Source organism: Carassius gibelio, chromosome B16 (assembly GCF_023724105.1).
Source record: "Carassius gibelio isolate Cgi1373 ecotype wild population from Czech Republic chromosome B16, carGib1.2-hapl.c, whole genome shotgun sequence".
In the NCBI taxonomy this organism is placed as follows: domain Eukaryota; kingdom Metazoa; phylum Chordata; class Actinopteri; order Cypriniformes; family Cyprinidae; genus Carassius; species Carassius gibelio.
The window spans coordinates 3,935,933-3,945,037 of NC_068411.1; the positions used below are offsets into that span (position 1 = coordinate 3,935,933).

The window sequence follows — 9,105 nt, forward strand, 5'->3', positions numbered from 1 at the left end:
CTAATAGTTAAGCCCTCCCTCCTAACTCAACTCACTCACACACACAGGAGTCTAACTAACTGTCTATCTTAATCTCCAGATGACCTATTGTCCCCGAGAGACAGCCAAACGTAGCCCCACAAGTCACCCACCTCACAGCCGCTGCTACATCTCATGCACTTCCTTTTACCGAGTCCTTTGATGTGGCAACAGGTGAATACAATCAGAGCAAATCACATAATCACCGGATAACAACATTCTACACTATTTCCCCTCTAATTCAGGAGGACTCGTCCTCGAGTCAAAATGATAATCTTTAGCCCAGGTCAGTAACTTCCTATGTCGTACAGGTCGAGAGGTCTCTATAGAAGGGGCCATAGCATCCTCCATCATTCGTCCACCATCATCTACTGATTCAGCTGCCAACTCCAATGATGACTCTGACTGCTGCACTGGAGACATCAACAAATCATGTCGATGAAGTGCACCCTTCTCTCCTACAGAGCTTGTCTACAAAGTTGTCCCTCTGTATGATGTAGTCTCTCAGATACCCCCTGAGGCACTCTTTGAAGGGTCGGCTGATCCACCAATTGCTGTTGTGGCGGTTGCTCAGACTCCACACTCCCTTCCAACATCTCTGAAACAAATTGAGACACACATGGTTTTAAACGATTGTAATGAACAACTACCGTTTTGCCCCCCTTTATAGGTTGTATCTGGTACAAAACATCAGACAATTGCTCGATCACTTTAAAAGGGCTCTTATAAGCTCTCTGTAACTTAAAACACACCCCTTTTTTCCTGGCCTTATTCCTGACCCAGACAAGCTCCCCCTCCACATAATACTGTACCTGGGCCCGGAAATCAAAATACTTTTTTTGTCTGGCAGAAGCCTGTAACTGATGTTGCTGTACAGCTCCCACCACAGTAGATAGAGACTCAGCCATGCGTTGCACATATTCATTTGGGGAATCAAAAGCTTCTTCCAAATTTGCATTCAACATTACATCCACAGGCAATACCATCTCTCTCCCAAACATTACTTTATAGGGATTAAAGCCAGTGGTTGCATGTACACTGCTACAATACGCCATCATGACATAAGGCAACAATGAGTCCCAGTTATTCTGGTTCTCATCCACAAAGAGAGACAACATGGCCAGCAGGGTCCTATTAAAATGTTCAACGAGCCCATCTGACTGAGGGTGGTTAGGTGATGTACGAGTTTTATTAATCTCCAATAAACGACATACTTCCTGAAAAAGAAGAGACTCAAAATTCATCCCTGATCAGAGTGGAGACTCAGAGTAACACCATAACGGCACACCCACTCTTCAACAAAGACTTTGGCAACAGATCGAGCTTCTTGGTTTGGCAAAGCAAAAGCCTCAGTCCATTTCGAAAAGTAATCCCCCACCACCAAGATATAACGTTTTTTATCCATAGTTTCAGGAAGTGGACCTAATATATCCAAAGCAACACGCTCATAGGGCTGAGAAACAATTGAAGGACAAAGGGGAGCTTGAGGATTGCGAACTGAAAGTTTGTTTGAGGCACAATCCAAACACTCACTACACCATCTCCTCACATCAGCAAACCACCCTGCCCAATAATAACGATCTTTAACCTTGCCCTGCAGTTTTTGCACACCTAAATGACCACCCGTAACCATATTATGCAGCATTGTTAAGACTTTTGAGACCAAACACTTTTGAAGTACCACCTGTACTTTACCAACAGCATCAGAATTATGTGGCAGAATCTGCACCAGTAGCTGGTCCTGCACCTGAAGCTGATCACACACTACTGCAAATTTTCGTAACTCCGGATGGTCTCCTATCATCCCACGCTCCTCTGGAGCCTTACTCAGCCAGTGAAACAATTGGCCCAACTCACTATCCTTCCTTTGCAACCTAATCAAGTCATCATCCAAACTTTCTATTGGCGTTGCCCCTACACTTAAACTAGACACCTGCACCACTCTAACAGGACATGTCCCCCCATTAACAGTTTGTCCCACTTGACCAGGCATTTCTGAAACTGAATTCAGAGCAGGAAGTCTAGATAAAGCATCTGCATTAGAATGTTGTTTGCCTGGTCTGTAAACGATCTTGTACTGAAAAGTGGATAGCTGTTCTAACCAACGAGCAAGTTGTCCTTCGATTCCTTGAAAATTATGCAACCATCTCAGGGAATTGTGATCGGTCCGCAATACAAACTCTACCCCCAAAAAATTATGTTTGAAATATTTTGTGAAGGTCATCATACTCAACAATGCCTTTTTGGTGGTCGCATACTTCCGTTCTTGCTTTGTAAGGGACCGACTCGCATAGGCTACTACTCTCTCCATCCCTTCCTCTACTTGGGATAATACAGCACCAATTCCAGCATCTGAAGCATCAGTATCTAAAATGAATTGTTTTAAGGGATCAGGATAGGCCAAAACTGGAGCAGATGTAAGACATGACTTGAGTGCTAAAAAAGCTCGTTGACAATCATATCCCCAGTGAAATTTACTGCCTTTTTTAGTCAATTGATGCAACAGGCGGGCAATTTCAGCAAAACTCTTTATAAAACGACGATAATAAGAGGCCAGTCCCAAGAAACTACGGACCTCAGTCTGGGTCCTAGGAACTGGCCTCCCCCTTACAGCTTCCACCTTAGATGGATCAGCCTTTACACCATCAGCTGAAATAATATGCCCCAAATAAGACACCTGTTTCGCAAACAAATTGCACTTGGATGGCTTCACCTTTAAGTTAGCCACATGTAACTTCCTAAAAACTTGCTCTAAACGCCCCAAATGTTCTTGAAACGTTTTTCCAAAAACGATTATATCATCAAGATATACCAGACATGTAGTCCACTGAAGGTCTGCTAAAACCAGATCCATCAGTCTTTGGAAAGTAGAAGGAGAGTTACACAAGCCATAACTTAAAACATTAAATTCAAACAGGCCTTGTCGTGTTATAAAAGCAGTTTTTGGCTTATATTTGGGGTCAACTTCAACCTGAGAGTATCCACTGGCCAGGTTGAGAGCAGAAAACCAGCCAGCATTTGTTAAACTGTCCAAGACATCATCTATTCTTGGAAGAGGATAAACATCCTTCTGTGTAACCTCGTTTAGCTTCCTGTAGTCAATACAAAAACGAAAACTACCATCTTTTTTTCTAACTGGTACCACTGGAGTGGCCCAGAGACTACAGGAAGGCTGAATGATGCCATTATCCAACATTTGTTTTATGTGATCAGTCACTTCCTGTTGTAGATGGAGTGGAACTCGGCGAGGGGCAATCTTAATAGGTGGGGCAGACCCTGTATCAATCCGATGACTAACTAAGTGCGTCCTACCCAAGTCAGTATCTCCTGTACTAAAAAGTTGATTATAATGCTCTAATATTTGGCCAATAGCCTGCATTTGTGCTGCATCGAAACCTCTAGAGTCCAAGCCAAGATAGGAGATAAGGGCATCGACAGACCATGCAGTCTTAACACCCCCACCTTGTTCCAGTTCTTCTTCCTCTTCCCCTACCTCTATATTTGTGAACAAAACCCCAATTTTCATACCGTCTTGAAGAGTATGGGCTTCCTCAGTTACATTAATAACACGCACTGGCATAACCCCACCTGTCACTGAACACACTACACGTGCTACCAACACATCACAATGATGAGGTAAAGAAGAACCAGGCTCCAAAATACCTATAATCCTTCCAGATGGCGCTCCCTCGACTGAACCCTGAATTAATACTTCACTGCGTGGGGGTATCCTTGTATCTCCATGAACTGCCACAGGCTGGGGAGGAACTTGAAAATCAGCTTGCAATTGTACCTTCATTTTTTTCCCCATCAGTTAGCAGCATAGTTCATCCAAATCCAATTTTGCACCGAATTTGACTAAAAAATCACTACCTAATAACACTTCTCCAGGGTTGATGTCCGCCACTACAAAATCAGATACTACAGCCAATGAATCAAACTGACAAATAGTCGTCCAATGGCCTACCACTTCCATCTTCTCCCCATTTGCCACTGACAAGCTCCACCAACTCACCTACTCCCCCAGTGGCCTCCCACTAAAACTGCTTCGGTAAAATTGACACTTGTGCTCCAGTATCTACCAACAAATGGGTCTCCACACCCCCCACCTTACCAAACATATAGACCCCAACTGTTTCCGGCTGAGACTGACCCATCTCCCCCAACCTAGGCACAGAACAAACTGGGAGGGGGCGGGCACGGTAGACCAGGTGCCCGCCCCCTCCCAGTTCCCGACACATATGGACAATCCCTTTTAAAATGACAAGTACACCCACACTCCCAACAAGCCTCACTTCTATCATGGTTCTGCTCACTTCTGTCATGGTTCTGCAAATCTATTCTAGCACTATCAATTGTTGAAGTCCGAGTATCACGCTATTAATGGGATCTAATTGCTGGACTGATCTAGATGTATTCAAGGTCAAATCCTGAAACATCTTAACAGTAGTCTGCAAAGTTTTAACTTCTTGGCGAAGCCCTTCCACCATAGTTACTAAAACTTGAATATGTGTCTCTTTTGCTGCTCCCACATTCTCATTTACCACAACACAAACTTTCGCATTTGGGGGAGCAACACTTCGTTCCAGATCCCTTATTAATTCCAATTCTGACGCCAAATTAATTGCCCCCTCCAAGGTGGCTGGCTTAACACTGCGCAGATGAATACGTGTATCAGCACTACCTATGTATGCAATAAAATGGTCTCGGGCCAGTAAATCTCTAGTTGTACTGACTACAGAAGGATACGCTTTGAAGATGAAACGTCTCGAAGCATTACCAAACTCGCACACAGTTTCAGTTGGCTGTCTCTTACGGGAGGAAAAGCTCACCCGATTCCAATCAGTACTTTCACACGGCTCTAAGCATTTACCCACTGCTGCCTTCAACTGAGTAAAATTCCGTCGAGCCACCTCAGGTAAACCGCAATAAATATCACGCACACAACCTGACAACAACAAGGACATAAATTTTAATTTTAATTAATCGTTCCACCCGTTAATTCCCGCAGCCATTTCAAATTGGTCAGCCCAATCTGACCACTCACGCCCAGTTCCCGTAAACGTTTCAGGCATAAAGACTGGGCGAGATGCTGCATTTAACTGCCTGGAAGTTTCCATATCTATTATAGGCACAATATTAGAATCACTCGCCTCTTCTAATTGTGGCTCTGACATTTTGACGGACAAAAGACTACAAAATAGTTCAACCAGATTTCATTAATCCCAACGCTGCCACCAGTGTAGTGAACCTTATTTAAGTCTATGTCCGTCAAAATAAGACTCCACAGTCATTGTACCACAAAAAGCACTTTCTTATTACAATTGAAAAGAATAAAGCTTCTGAAAAAAAAAAAAAAGGCACAGGTGCGAGTCTGGGAACAGAGGAAAAAGGCAAGGGACGACACGCAATCCCCACGTCAATTCATCTACACACACACACACAGTGAATCTTCAAATGCAATAGATTAATACAATGGTGCCCCCTATTGAAAACATCACATCAACCTACACTATGGTCCCTGACTCCCCTTCCTTATACCTATCGCCCTTCACACACCCTCACCATTCATTCTCTCATACACACAGAAATAGATTAAAACACTTCCCTCTCCCCCAGTTTACAGGACCCAGCCGTGGGGTAGAGAGCAGTCACGACAGACCGTCAGGGGGAAATCATTCCAATAGGAGATGGGGATGAAGTTCACCATTATTTCTAGTCCATATACATTCAGAAGCGAGGGAAATACTCAAGTCCAAATATAGCATCATTCATCTCCTTAAGTTAGCGCGACAATCGGGGAAAAATGCCAAACCAACAATCCTGCGAGGTAATGGTGACTCTAATAGTTAACCCCTCCCTCCTAACTCAACTCACTCACACACACACAGGAGTCTAACTAACTGTCTATCTTCATCTCCGGAGGACCTATTGTCCCCGAGAGACAGCCAAACGTAACCCTACAAGTAACCCACCTCAGCCGCTGCTACATCTCATGCACCTCCTTTTAACGAGTCCTTTGATGTGGCAACAGGTGAATACAATCAGAGCAAATCACATAATCACCGGATAACAACATTCTACAGGCATATGCCCAGTCTGTTCTGTTCTGTTCTCGCGCTAGGCGCAATGCATTCGATTGGATAGCAAACTACGGGAGGTCAGGACAGGGCCGTGGAAAATCGTGCTATAAAGCGATTTAGAAATCATGCATGCTCAAATCGTGATTTTTATGACGATTTCTTTTAATCGCACAGCCCTAGAATGGACTGGAAATGAACAGAAAATAATTGGCGGCCCACCTGCAATACCACCATGACACACTAGAGGGCCACGGACCACAGGTTGAAAACCACTGCTCTACACCCATCACTTTAACTTCATTAGTCCCAGCTGTTCCCACTTACACTTATTTCTCCCAATCCTCTCACCTGTTTCCCCTTTTCCCTGATTCTTCCTGCTATTTCTACCTCCGCTTTCTCTGCCTCTTTTTGTCAGTTTATTCCTAACTATCAATGCCAAAGACGCATCTCCTACCTGCTGAGTCAAGTCCTGTCCTGTCTAGTATCGTACTGTGTGATTTGTCTGGAAACCTTTCTCCTTCACGCTCCTTACTCTGCTCTACCAACTCAGATGCTGTGGTCCTGAACAGACGCAATATCCAGCCTACGGTACCACCTCTCTCTGCGGGCTTCGCCTCTCACCGCATTCTCTATTGGGGTGGCTCTATTCTCTACTGCTGGTGTGGCTGCCGCACATCCCGTATCCCAGTAATTAGTTTCTCTGCTACTTTTGTTAATGCTCAGGGTTTATGAGTGAATAATTCTGTTTTGACTGATTGATTCTGTTCCCTCGGTTTCCGGAGTGGATTTATGTTTCCCGTTGATTCTATGACTGTTTCTCATTTTCATTTAAAAGACTGTGATTGAGAATCTCATCTTTTGGTCCTTTATCTCCCACCTAACAGAATAAATAGAGATTTTTTTTTTTTTGATGAAGCGAAGTAGTTTCAAAAAGATGAGTTTTCAGCTGTCACTTGAAAACTGTCAGGGATTCAGCATTCCAGACAGGGGTGGGAAGATCACTCCACCAGCCGTTCAGGAAAATGATTTTGAGGCTCTCTGTGATGCTACCATGAGGTGTCGCTCACTAGTGGATTTCAGATTTCTGGAGGAGATTTAGATCCATAATAGTGAGTGAAAGTATGTTGGTGCTGAGCCTGTGGCTGTTCTATAAGAAAGCATCAATGTCTGAACTTGATCCAAGCCACAACTGGTAGTCAGTGCAAGGAGATAAAGAGAGGTGTAACATGGGCTCTTTTGGGTTTGTTGAAGACCATTCGTGCCACTGCATTCTGAATCATTTGTAGAGGTTTGCAGTAGTCCAGCCTAGAAATGACAAGGGCCTGGAAAAAAGTTGTGCAGCATGCTCCGTTAGAGCATGTTGTGCAATGCAAACCTGCAAGATCGAACAGTCTTTGCAATGTGGTCTTTGAAGATCAGCTGGTCATCAAAGGTTACACCAAGATTACTGACCGAAGTTGATGGGGAAATTGTAGAAGAGCCTAGCTGGATGGAGAAATCATACAGTAGAGTTGGAGTGGCAGGGAAGACAAGCTCAGTCTTTGCCAGGTTGAGCTGTAAGTGATATTCCTTCATCCATGCCAAGATGTCTGTCAGGCAGCCTGAGATCCGTGTAGCTAACATTGGATCATCTGGTTGAGATGAAAGATAGAGCTGTGTGTCATCCGTATAGCAATGATAGAATCATTGTGTCTGTGTGATGGGACCCAGTGATGTCATGTATATGGAGAAGAGAAGGGGTTGAATAACTGATCCCTGAGGAATCCCAGTGACAAGTTGACCTGGATCACCACTCTCTAGCACCCTTTGATATGCGGAGCTAGGTATGTGGTTGATTCTAATATACTATTCAATATGTATTCATTTCATATGTTCAAGTAAATGGTAATGAGATTCATTTCACATGATGGCTGTTGCATGTTGTTCTGTTATCAATGTGATTCTAGCTTGCTAAAGTGCATTTGTCAAAGGATTATTTTGTATTTGCCTAAATTGCCTTTGTTATTTGACTTTTAAGTTTTCACGTTTAAGTAGGATACACAAAAGTGGCATACGTATATGGTATATATTTGGTCTCAAAAGTGGCATATGTATATGGTATATATTTCAAATCCATGCATTTGTGTAATGTGTATATTTTTCTTTTTTAAATAATTTTGTATATACTGTTATTCTGCTAGTGTGTACATTCTCCTTCTATATGCATGTGGACCCAGTGTCTGGATCATGCAGCAAAGATTTCACATATCACTACACTATTAAAAGTTGAAAAAGATACTTCGAAGATTGATCAGATTTCAGATAAAAGTTAACCTGTTAGCCAGCATCCCCCATTATGGGACTCACAGCTGAAAGTGCTCTACCAAAAATGAAAAGTGAAGCCCAGAGGGTCTTCTTTCTAAAGACACCACAATTATGTTTGTAACACACTGAAGTAGGAAACTATTACAATTATAAGTTTGATAGAGCACTTTCAGCTGTGAGTCCCATAATGGGGGGGCTGGCTAACAGCAACCCTAAATTTGGAAGAGCATATTTTAACCTGTTAGTCTTTTATGAGACTATGTCTACACCCCCCCCCCAATATAAGAAATTATATTTCCCAATAGCATTGAAGGCTTCTACAAACTATTTACTCAGTAAACATACCACTGCATAGTTTTTTTCAATTATAAAACACTAGACAGAAACTTAGACATCATATAAATGATTTATTTGAGCACTAGAAAAATACAGTAAGAATAATTTGAGTAAGAAAAATAAGAATAATAATAATAATAAAAAAAAAAAAAGATTTAACTCTGTTTGCCAATTACAGAACTTCCTGAGATTGCTAAAAATGCATCTTTTACAATGAATTACGATGCAAATAAGTGCTGATGTGCTGATGGCCACTTATACAGATGGTAATAACCCAAATGTGCCAAAGTAAATAATCCACTCTCTCTATTGATAAAGACCCGTTCACTTTGATAGCCGTGATCATTCAGTAATAGCAAGCAGA

At 42.7% G+C, this 9,105-nt stretch overlaps 1 pseudogene; it reads right to left on the reverse strand.

Moving 5' to 3' along the window:
* Positions 1–243: 243 nt before the first annotated feature.
* On the reverse strand, positions 244–3,544 carry LOC127974286 (uncharacterized; annotated as a pseudogene).
* Between the last annotated feature and the right edge of the window lie 5,561 nt (positions 3,545–9,105).